Here is an 11505-nt window from a genome sequence, read left to right on the forward strand (position 1 = left end):
TATGTATTTTGATTTCTCCAGTGCCTTCAATATCATCCAGCAATCCCTGTTAAGGCTAGGCTCAGAGATGTACAGGTGGATGAAACCTATGGTGTCCTAGATAATGGACTATCTGTCAGACGGGCCGCAATTTGTGAGGTTCATGGACTGTATTGATGAAGTGGATGTGGGCAACACTGGAGCACCACATGGAACAATGAAGTCCTGTTACCATACACTGAGTGAATGTTGAGATTGTGTATTGCATTTTGAGGTCCACGTCAATAAGATGCTGGATTGGTCTCATGGCTCAAAGGTAATACAGTATGTAAGAAAGGAGACTGCATTCCTTCAATGTGGGTAGTTACATCCTTTACATGTTGTACAACTCAGTGATGACGTGTGTGATTTTTTTTTTTACACTGTGGTGTGTTGTGCAGGTAACATCCCTTCAAGAGAGGCCCATCGAATCAATAAGCTAATTAAGAAGGCAGGCTCAGTTATGGGTCGCACTCTCAACTTCCTGGTGGTAGTAGCATAGGAGAGAATGAAGACCAAACTGATAACCAGTATGACCAATGTTGCACATCCTCTCTTTGACACTCTAGCACTGAGTGCTTTCAGCCAACAAATCAGTTAGCAGAAATGTGTCAAGAAACACTACTGGGGCTCGTACCTGGAACAATACAACTGTATAATGTTTCTTTGTGACTGTGACTGCTCTTTTCATTGTTGGTCAAGTCAGAAGTGTTTATTTCTTTTTAGTAATCCTTGTAGGTATTTCAGGGCGGTTGATGTTTTGTTTCAATATTTTTTATTTATTGAGCTTCTGTAAAAGGCTAAATGTCTCCCTTGGGTCAAATAATGTGCTTTAAATCTGTCTTAGGTACACTCTGGTATTCAAACAGCCCTCAATTTGTGTTAAGATGTTTAATGTTTGCCAAGAAAACATTCTCTACACCAATAAATCATCATGGTAGGCTCCACAATATCAATATAAACAAGTGAATTTGTACTGTTTATGCCAAATGTTGTGCTTAATATCTGCATGTTGCTGCAGAGATTGAGATTTATCTGAACAAGCAACATTTTTTTCTATCTTTAGCCATCCAGTTTTGGTGATCACATGCTCAATGTAGCCTGTAGGCTGACAGCAGTAAACAGTTGATAGGGTGGTCTGCTGCCATCACCCATCAGTTTGAAAGTTTGCCATGGTGTATAAAGTTTTGCAATGTCCTGTTAGGAAGATTTTTGTGGGCTTTCTGTAATATTGATTGAGTTCAGCCAATCTCCTCTGATCTCTATCACCAAAAGGTCATTTGTCAGCAAAACTGCCACTCACCATTCTCTAAACTCGGCAGGCTACTGCGCATTGGATAGAGTGGTGGCTCTCTGGCTAAAGCGTATGAGCTGGTAACTCAAAGGTTTGCCGGTTCGGATCCTGGCAGTGACAGAAGGAATGATAACTCCATTGGGCCCATGAACAAGTCCGTTAACCTTCAATTGCTCCAGGGGTGCTGTACAAATAGCCCGACCCTACGCACTAACCCCAAAACTCTCTACAGAGTAAGCTGGGGTATGCAGAAAATGGCAAATTCCTGATACAAGAAATTGGATGTGGTGAATAAAGGATTAAAAAAAGAAAATCCTACGAGGGCACTTGGTTTTGTAATGCTGGAATCACTGCATCTGGAACCAATAATCATATCACGGTCAAAGGTGTTTAGGTCATGTGTCTTGTCAATTCTAACACCGGGCCAAAAATCAGCTAAACCACTTGACCACATCTGCATGGTGTATTCACATGGAGTTGGCTGCATGGAGGAGCAGGTGGCCGCTAGGCATATGAATGTGTTCATGCATGACAGACACAAATATTCATACGCACAGGCAGAATTAAGGGCAAGAAAAGAATTATTCTGTTTTGGAGCCTTGCAAAACCAAAGAGAATGGGGCCATATTTGAGTCCCCAAATATAAAATTTAAACTGAATTTAAATATAAAATTATTTATGTTTAAGATGAATATTGAAAAGTTCAGTTTCACACACCCTGCTTAAATTAACCCTAAACCTAACCCTAACCCTAATGGTGGCTCTGAGGCTAAGAATCTGTGCTGGTATCCCGAAGGTTGCCGGTTCGAATCCCCATCACTGCCAAAAGAGATGCTACTCTGCTGGGCCCTTGAGCAAGACCCTTAACCTTTAATTGCTCCAATGGCTGACCCTGTGCTCTGACCCAAAGGGGTATGTGAAAAACCAAGTAATTTCCTTCAGGATTAATAAAGTATAATAAAATCAGTCAGATGAGTAGTCTGTTACCAGATAGATGGCATCATAGTAAAACAAGACATTTCTAACTTGTTTTATTTTCTTCGAAATGATGCCCACTGACAAAGCCCTTCTCTAATTTCCACTTACTGTAAATGTAAGTGAAATGCAGTAGCATATTATTTGCAGTATCGCTGCTTAAAAATAACAATCCTGAAATACCAGGTTCACAGTTAAGTTCTTAGCACTTGAACAGTAATTGGGATCACAGACCATCTGAATCATTTCAAAAATTCAACAAATGCAGCCAGCTGTTCCAACATGCCCAAACTTCTTTAAAATAAGTATTTAGAGAAAAAAAGGAATGCATAGTTTAAATTTGGATTTTTTTAAGTATGCATCAGGTTGCACGGTATGACCCAAATTTCTCATTACAAATAAAAATCTGAAATACTGCAATAGCATCAGGACTTGTGCTAAAAAAAAACCCTCAACAATGACCACTTGACATTTTCATAACAATGTTACGAGAACAAGTTAAACCTTCTTTTAAAAACTGAACCGGAACAATGAATGCCTTACCCTACAAATAATTTAAACACTAACTACAGGTTTTAATAAAACCTTACTGATCTTCATATCCAGTTCAAAATCATAGTAGCTAACTTGGCAGCACCAGGATGCAAGCAGGTAAATACCCAAGGTGAAGCACCAGTTTATTGCAGGGCACACTTAGACACACGCTGACACTCAGTTAAATAAGACCACTATAAAGTCACCAAATAACCTAACACTCACATGTTTAGGATGTTGGTAGAAAATGTGAAACTAGAATATCAAAATTTAAAGAAGGAAAGAAAAACCACGAGTGGAAACACAGGCAGAACAGGCAACCTCCACACCCAGAATTCAAAGGTAGGGCAGCGAGGCAGCAGCACTAAACACTGCACCACAGTACTATCCTCATAAATTAACAGCTTAAAATAAATAACATCTACAAGTTATGTTTTAGCTCTCAAACCCCAGACTACAACAGAACTAACTATCCATTCCTTCTTCCGCTATCTGACCCACTTAATACTGAACACTTAATGCTAATCTACTGTAGTCACTTTGTCTTCACTGTGTTAGAGCTCTGCTGTAAGGTGTCCCCTGGTACCTGGTATATATGTGTTGGTCACCCCTTAAAGTTTAAAAAAAGGAAATTTGGTGGCATGTTCACTCTCCATAAACAAAACATTTTCTGAATCTAGTCTGGGATTACAGAATTACAAAGAGCTGCAGAACAAGGAGCAGGAATCCACTCCGAAGATGCCACTCCATCATAAAACAAATTCATTTACGTGATTTGCACAATGTGTCACTGGTGAGAACTGATCTACTTGTAGAAAACACCACAAAGTCACAGTCACAATGGGCTACTTCCACATCCCCCCGCCCCTCCCCAATCTCTTACCTAGCTTTTGAACATTCTAGAAATCTTCCTGTAGGATAAAGTCTACTTGAGATACTACCATCATCGTGCAAACACAGAAAATATGTAGATGAAAGAAGAACATTCAGCTATATCATATAATGACATTCTTTCATGCTTTTGAAAAATTACAGAACAAAAATCAAATAATATTTGTATCATTTTTTCTGCTTATTTTTAGACACATAAGAACTGGTCAACTTCAAATAAAGAGCAATATACCAAGTCTTCTTCTGTTTTTTTAAAACTGCTGTTCTGAAACCCAGACAATGAAATATGGTTACATTTTGTGTCTGTTTTGTATTTAAAAGGACTGCTCCAGTTTGAGCCTGACGACTGTACATGAGGCATAAACCCAGAAATTGATCAAACCTATTGCTTTCTTCCCTGCTCTTTTTATATTAACAGAAATCCATCAGATTTCACCTAAAGAAATATTGTTGAAGTGTATTGGAGGAAATACGTGGAAAATGGGAAATTTTTCTTTATACAGAGAGTACGAGGAGTCAGGAAAAAACGAATTAGTCATATCCGAGAAGTGGATTTTGTCTTCTGCATTCTAAGAACAGGCTGATAAATACTGAAATATCTTAGCTATTAACAAACTGGTCATGCAATATTCTAGCAAGTCTATGTCACACCAGTAGCGGATGGGTGCTATCCTGAAATTGAAGGTAAAAATCTTGAGCTGATCTGCCCAGCCACCGAACAAAGAAACAAGTACACATTTAAAAATAAAGAGGCCATCAGTGATTCTTCGGAGAGAATGCCATAGCAGAACCATTTTTAGTTCCCCAAATAAGCATCCACACAACGGTCCCAGAAAGAACCTTAATTTATTTAGATTCAAAACAGGTTCCATAAATAATCACAAACAGATGATAACAGCTTTTTAAATAACAATGGGTTCCTTATTTTAAAAGTGCTCCCACTACATATAATAACTCCTGATCTGTTACAATCCTGCTAAGCAGCCTACCATGCATTAAAGATTTCAGTTTTGGGACCTTTTCAAAGGGAAAGAACCCTTCCCAGCATGAAATGGTTCAATGTCAAGCAAGGGTGCTACAAGGAACCACACAGCCCAGTAAAGTGCTATCTTAAAAGCCATTATTTTTAAGAGTGTAACTGCCCATTGAGGTTAAAGAACATTCTTGTAGAATGGAAATGGATGGTTTTTCATCTTCAGTGTGCAGTAGTGATGCAACTGTAACTCTCAATTGGCCAATTTTTTTTTTCACATGTCACCCTTTACAAAATTCACTGCTTTACAACACAAACAAGAATACTGTTCAAATTAATGGAATTAAACATATGATCACTTAATACATGGAAAACTTTGATGAGTCTGCAGAATAAAAGATGAACTGACAGTACATGGGAGTAGATTTAATGGTATGAATTTACTGTTAAACAGAATCAAGATTGAAAGACAAAATGAATACAACTACAGATAAAGCTCACTTCTTAACTCAGTAGATTGAAGGGACAGATACGTAGGTATGAAAGGCACTATATAATAGATACCTGAAAGCTTACATGGATCTGGTAGCATTTCACCACTTAACCGTTCATACACCTAAACCGATACAGCAAACCTATTCATATCAAAAATAATTACTGAAAACACACAAATGATTTACTCTCACTTCATAACTAAATAAAACGTAAATTAATTCAAATGAAAGGGGAATCGAACAGGCATACAAAACACACCGTTTAGTGTTTCTTGATTTACCAATCACAAAGCATAACCTGGCACAGATTGTGGCCCCACGCGATAATCGGCATCATACGGACCTCGCCATCATTAAAGGCTCCTTCACCAGCATTAACTACTTGGAGAAAATACACAAGTCGTGCAAATCTAATGAAAGTTGAAATCGGTCTTTTATTCTGTTTGGTTGGTACTTTAAGAGAACCCGAATTTGAGAGGTCGGTGGTCCTTTTTGACGTCTGATCTACTTTTTATTTTTAATATAAACACTTAAACTTGGCTTAAAAAGACAAAAAGGAGACCACCACGTACACGAAGACACGCTGATGTTTTTGTTTTTTGTCTTTTGTTTGTGGGGTCAGAGCGAATGTCCCTTTTGGAAACCTCTCCCTTTAATGCAACTGTCACTGAATCTTCAAATAAAAAAAAAAAATAAATAGCACAGATTAACGGAAAGTGCTGCGAACTTCTTGTGAGAAGGCGGACGACCACGCAGAGTCTGATCCGCGAGTGTGCCATGCCAGACGCTTTTTCCCTGCTAGGAAATTCCTTAAAACAAGAGGTCATATACATTACCACTGTGTTCTTGATCGTGAAAGCAGTCCGTATTTTCCTAGAGCGCTAAACTTGTAACAGTTTTCAGATATCCACGATCTCTTTATATATACATATATATATATATATATATATATAGGCTTTCTTTTTTGTTTCGTTTGTTTTTATTTTACTCAGCTCCAGTGTCTAAGGCTTGAGGTTTTGATCCAGTGCTGATTGGAATAAGCGGAACGCAGCTCCACGGAAAGGAGAGCAGCATTCCAGCGTGGAGAGAATTCCAGCTTTCATCCAAGCCCTAGAGGCACCAGGCTGGGGAAATAGGGGGCGTATGAAAGCAAACCTGAAAGCCCGATCCGTGCGTCCAAAGCGCTTCGCGGTCCTTTTTATTTTACGGACAACGTTTTAAGGGTAAAGCAAATACAAGCTTCAGTACAAGCCGTCTAAAGTGCCCGGAAAGCAAAATGCCAAGGTCCACCCCTCCCCCCCCCAACCCCCGCCAAACTCGACAGTGACCGAACGAAACCTTCGGAGATTTTTATTCTTTGAACAAAGGAGCAAATAAAACCAACAAACTTACTAAAACTTACGTATATAAATCACCCCCGCTCGATCAGCTCAAGTCGTTTTAGAATAACGGTATGCATGAAGAAGTCGCCATAAACTTTCGCCACGAATCGACTCTGATCACACTGTTTTCTCCCAACCAGCAAAAGCACTAAGCTGAAGCTCAAACTTGGACAGTCGCCGCATTGTTAGCATTCCTTAGCAGTCACGTGACGCCCCCTCGCGCGTCAGCGGCTCCGGCGGGACAAGGGCGGAGTTTCCCAGTTATCCTCTTGTAGCGCGGCTGAGCGAGGCGCGCCGTCCATTCCTGCATCCTGTGGAGGAGGTGGACAAATATAAATGCAGATAAACAAGTGAACGAAGGCACGTTTCAAGTAAATGACGGCGGAAATAAATACTTAAGTAGATATACGTTCAATTCGTGTATGTGTTCAGCTATTTATAAGTTTAGATAAATGATCAATTGAACATTCATACATTTGTATTTTTTAATGGTCATTTATGTATTGCAGGCGGATGGATGGATGAAAAAATGTATATAAACATATTTGTCTTTATATGGATTTTGTTAAATGTTTAACTTTTCAATCGCGTTTGTTCATTTAGTTGTTACTTTTATTATTTTAAACGTAGAGAAAAGCCAAGCAAAATGACACCTTTTATTGGCTAACTAAAAAGATTACAATATGCAAGCTTTCGAGGCAACTCAGGCCCCTTCTTCACGCAAGATGTAATTAGGGTTTGATTACATCTTGCCTGATGAAGGGGCCTGAGTTGCCTCGAAAGCTTGCATATTGTAATCTTTTTTAGTTAGCCAATAAAAGGTGTCATTTTGCTTGGCTTTTCTCTACATTCATAATGGCTAACACGGTACAACACCTTATTTTAAACGTGAAACTCATTTATCAATGTGTTTATAGCTGAGAGGCCAGTCCACTTTGTTGTTGAATATAGTTTTTAATTTCACATTTCATTTTGTAACAATCCACCTTAATAAATGGATAACTGTCTGTGCCCGCCTAGTTGCCTATCCTAGTCATTCCAGCAGATGGTACATCACAAATATTTGTAGTAAAAAAATGCATTGAATTTGTCAATCTAACATGTGGTGCATCACAAACATTAACACTGCTTTTACGAATCCCATACCAAATGGCATATAACAGAGACATATGCACTTTGTTTTTTATTGCAACACATGGCATATTTGTAGCAATGAATTTTATTACTACAAATGTGTTTTTTTTTTAATAATAAAATTTGTATTGAAGTCCAAAAAACAAATAGCGCATTAGAGAAGCACCATGAATAATGCTGCTGTTGAACATCTCCAACAGAGGACTGACTCCCTGAAGTTTGAATGTTCTTCCCATGTCCCTAATTTCTCTCCAGGTACTGTGGTTTCCTCTCACAGCCCAAAGATTTCTGTGTTGACACTAGTATGGCCCTACTGGTATTGCCATTAATGGATCTTGTGAGAACTGGTCAACCCATCCAGGACTGGTTCTCATTTTGTATTCACTCTGTGCCAGGAGACTGGACAGGTTGTGGTTCACGGTTAAGCAGGTCATTGAATGAAGGGATTTGTTTGTCTTTCTAAGCACTGATTGTCCGAAACTAGCATTCCTTAAATTTAAATTAAGTCAAATGACTGTATTGTGTACTGTATTATACTGTACTCTACTATAAATAGATAAATAAATAAAAGTTAAAAGAATAGTTAGTAATAAATTGAAATAGCAATAAATACATAAATAATAACAACTAATAAATACAACAGTAGTAACAAATGTACTGCCTATAAATTAGCTACTAGGGGCAGATCTGAGGGCACAAGGGCAGCACAGAGTTCAGAGTTCAGACATCTTAGGGGTAGAAGCTGTTGTAGTACCTGGCAGAATTGGTTTGGATGCTACAGTACCTTCTGCCAGATGGACGTGGAACAAGGTAGGGGCGGTAGCAGTCCTTCACAATGCTGTAGTCATTCAGGATGCAACACTTGATAAAGGTGTCTTTAATGGAGGGCAAAAAGATCCCAATGATCTTTTCTGCTGTGTGCACATTCTGTTGTAAGACCTTACTGTCAGAGTCACTGCAGTTCCCAGTTGAGACGGTGATGCAGCTGGTCAGGATGTTCACAATGGTGCCCCTGTAAATTGTGGTGAGAAAGAAAGGAGGTCGGTTTGCACCCTTCAGTCACCAAATGAAGTGGAGTTGCTTCTGCACCTTCTTGGCTGTAGAGGTGTTAACTGACCAAGTAAGGTAGGCTGTCAGGTGCACACCAAGGAATTTGGAACTCTTGACCAGTTCCATTGCAGAGCTCTCGATGTGTAGTGGAGTGTGGACAGCATGGACCTTCCTTAAGTCAACACTCTTACCTTTTGTCTTATCCATGTTAAGAGACAGATTTTTGCACTTGCACCAGTGTGTCGATCATCATATTTCCATAAGCTGACTTATCCTCATTGCTGATGAAACCCACCAATATTGTGTTGTCAACAAACGTAATGATGGTGTTAGAGTTGTATGCAGCCATACAATCATGAGCCAGCAGAGTGAACAGAAGTGGGCTAAGTACACAGCCCTGTGGGGCACCAGTGTTCAGTGTGATGGTACTGGAGATGGTGTTTCTAATAACGGACTGTCTGGGGTCTCTCTGTCCGGAAGTCAAGGATTCAGTTGCATAGGGAAGTGTTGTAGCCATGCAGAGTCAGATTCCCTATAACTTCTGAGGAATGATGGTGTTAAATGCTGAACTGATGGCTAAGAATAGCACTCTAGGAATTTACAAGCTGGGGAAACTGGGTACAAGACAGGGGTCACACTTAATACACTTTTAATTTTTTTATACTAGGAACCTGGACCAAACTATCATAAAGACAAACAAGAGGAGGGCCGGCAGACCCCTCACTGACAGTACTGGGTCTAGCAATGGTAGCCAGAATTATAAATCTATAGGAAAGCTGTTTTTTCTTCTCTCCTGGTGTGCATCAGTATGTTTTTCTTAAACATGAAGGTTTTTTACACTGTATGTTTTATACTTAAAATATGTATTATGTGTATTCACTTTAATACCGATGTTCTTATTTAGCAGAACATTTAATTTGTTTCTTCATGCCTGTGTTTTTCCATATGTGAGTATATTCACTCACTTATTTGTTTGGCAATGTAGTGGCATAATAGTTTTTTTTTTATTATTCGATTTATGTTTACCATTTTTATGGAGGGGTGACATGGCAGCATAGCAGTTAGCACAGCAGCTTCATGGATCCAGCAAGGTTTTTTTTTGGGTTCCTCTGTTATCTTCAAACATTACCAAGGCTGTAAAGGTTACATTAAACTGATGAATCCAAATTGCCCTTGTGTGGGTGTGTGTGTGTGAGTGGGCACTGCAATAGACTGGCACCTTGTGCAGCACTGTTGGAATAGGCCCTAGCCAACCATGGTTCTGAACTGCATTAAACAGGTTTGAGATTATTATTATTATTATTATTATTTACTAGAACATCCATCTGTTTCTGAATCTGCTGTTTTTAATATGGAGCTGCTTTCTAATAGTGTATGTAGTACAGCTCTCTCGCAGCTCTCAGACCCCCTGTATGATTCCTACATATGTAACTTTAAAATGTTCCTTCATGTTACACTGGTTTTCCCTGTGCCTTTGGTCTTCTGTCTCATCCCAGAGATTTGCAGATCAGGCTGACTGACAAGTCTTTTGGGGCTCAAAATGGCTAAACCAGTTTGTGTATGAATGTGTGTATATGTGACAATGAACTGCAATGGACTGGTGCCACATCCTGGGCTGGTGCCTTCCTTGTTGGTTGTTGATGGAGGGGTAGCTGGTGACCCTGGATAAAGTGGGGACACAAATTGTATACAAGAGATTTTTTTTTTCAGGTGAGCTACATATGAGACTGGTGGTGTCACTACTTGAATGTTTATTTTCTATGTTATTTTAATAAATTAACGAAAATAAAGCCATTGTTTTTAAGTGATAGAATTGGAAAGCCAAATGGGGTCCAAATATCACCCAAGATGTCGTAAAAATGTCAGTATAATTAAACTATAAAAGTAACTGGCAGCCATGGAGAAAGTACATAAGAAAGGTCTCCAAACTGTTTTGATGGAGAAAAGTCATATAGTCCAGGCTATCAATTAATCATTGATTCCAAAGCACAACCTCGCTGAGACTTGAAGGTCCCAAGTGTGTTTGTTTGCACCATGTCTGGTCTGACATAATTGGTTTCATGTGTTAACAATTGCTTGTGTCAAAAATGTTTCCCAGAATTTGTATAAATCTGGTCTTAAGCAAGCTTCCAGTTGTGCCACATGTTCTTTCAGAAAAATGTTCTGCTGGCATATTCTCTACATACCCATGAATACTTAAATTAGAGGTCTAGGGTTGTGGATTCAATTATTATACAGCTCTTAATTATATCATAAAACTGATTTGAGTACAAAAAGTTTGGAAACTATCTGCTAAGTGTGTCATAATGCCAGAAGTAATATAAATTTATAAATATATATGCGTGTTGATTGGTGCTTTCAAGAACAAATTTCACTGTACGCTGCATACATAACAATAATGGCACTTTAATCCTATAAGTATATACAATGAGGATCAAATCTAGGCCTGTCTCTGTGGAGTCTGCATGTTATTTCCATGTCTCCATTGTTCACCAGGTTTTCCTCCTAAATCCTAAAGGCATGCAGGCTAAATCAGTTGGAGACTGTGAACCTGTCTTGTGTTGCTGGGATAGGGTCTAAAATGATATTAAGCTAGTCTGAAAAGAGCCCTAAAGTCATACAGAGTGGAACTAACCATGGCTTATCTAAATTGATGAAGAACAGAAAAACATCATCTTATACACATGAACCTATGAACCTCTGGGGAGGTCACAGCTAAGACATATGGCATGGTAGTACCACATATAATTACCTCTCCAT

General features: G+C 39.0%; 1 protein-coding gene across 2 annotated transcripts in view; it reads right to left on the bottom strand.

The window, feature by feature from the left end:
* Positions 1-6732, bottom strand: part of lats2 (large tumor suppressor kinase 2) — a 64825-nt gene extending 58093 nt beyond the window's left edge. Inside the window, exon 1 of one of the 2 annotated variants that reach the window (XM_039744013.1) lies at positions 6582-6732. The gene's annotated coding sequence lies outside the window, so the exon portion shown is untranslated. Of the gene's footprint in view, positions 1-6571 lie in introns of both variants that reach the window. The other variant, XM_039744014.1, reaches the window with a different exon arrangement.
* Positions 6733-11505: the final 4773 nt, after the last annotated feature.

This window comes from Polypterus senegalus, chromosome 2, assembly GCF_016835505.1.
Source record: "Polypterus senegalus isolate Bchr_013 chromosome 2, ASM1683550v1, whole genome shotgun sequence".
In the NCBI taxonomy this organism is placed as follows: Eukaryota; Metazoa; Chordata; class Cladistia; order Polypteriformes; family Polypteridae; genus Polypterus; species Polypterus senegalus.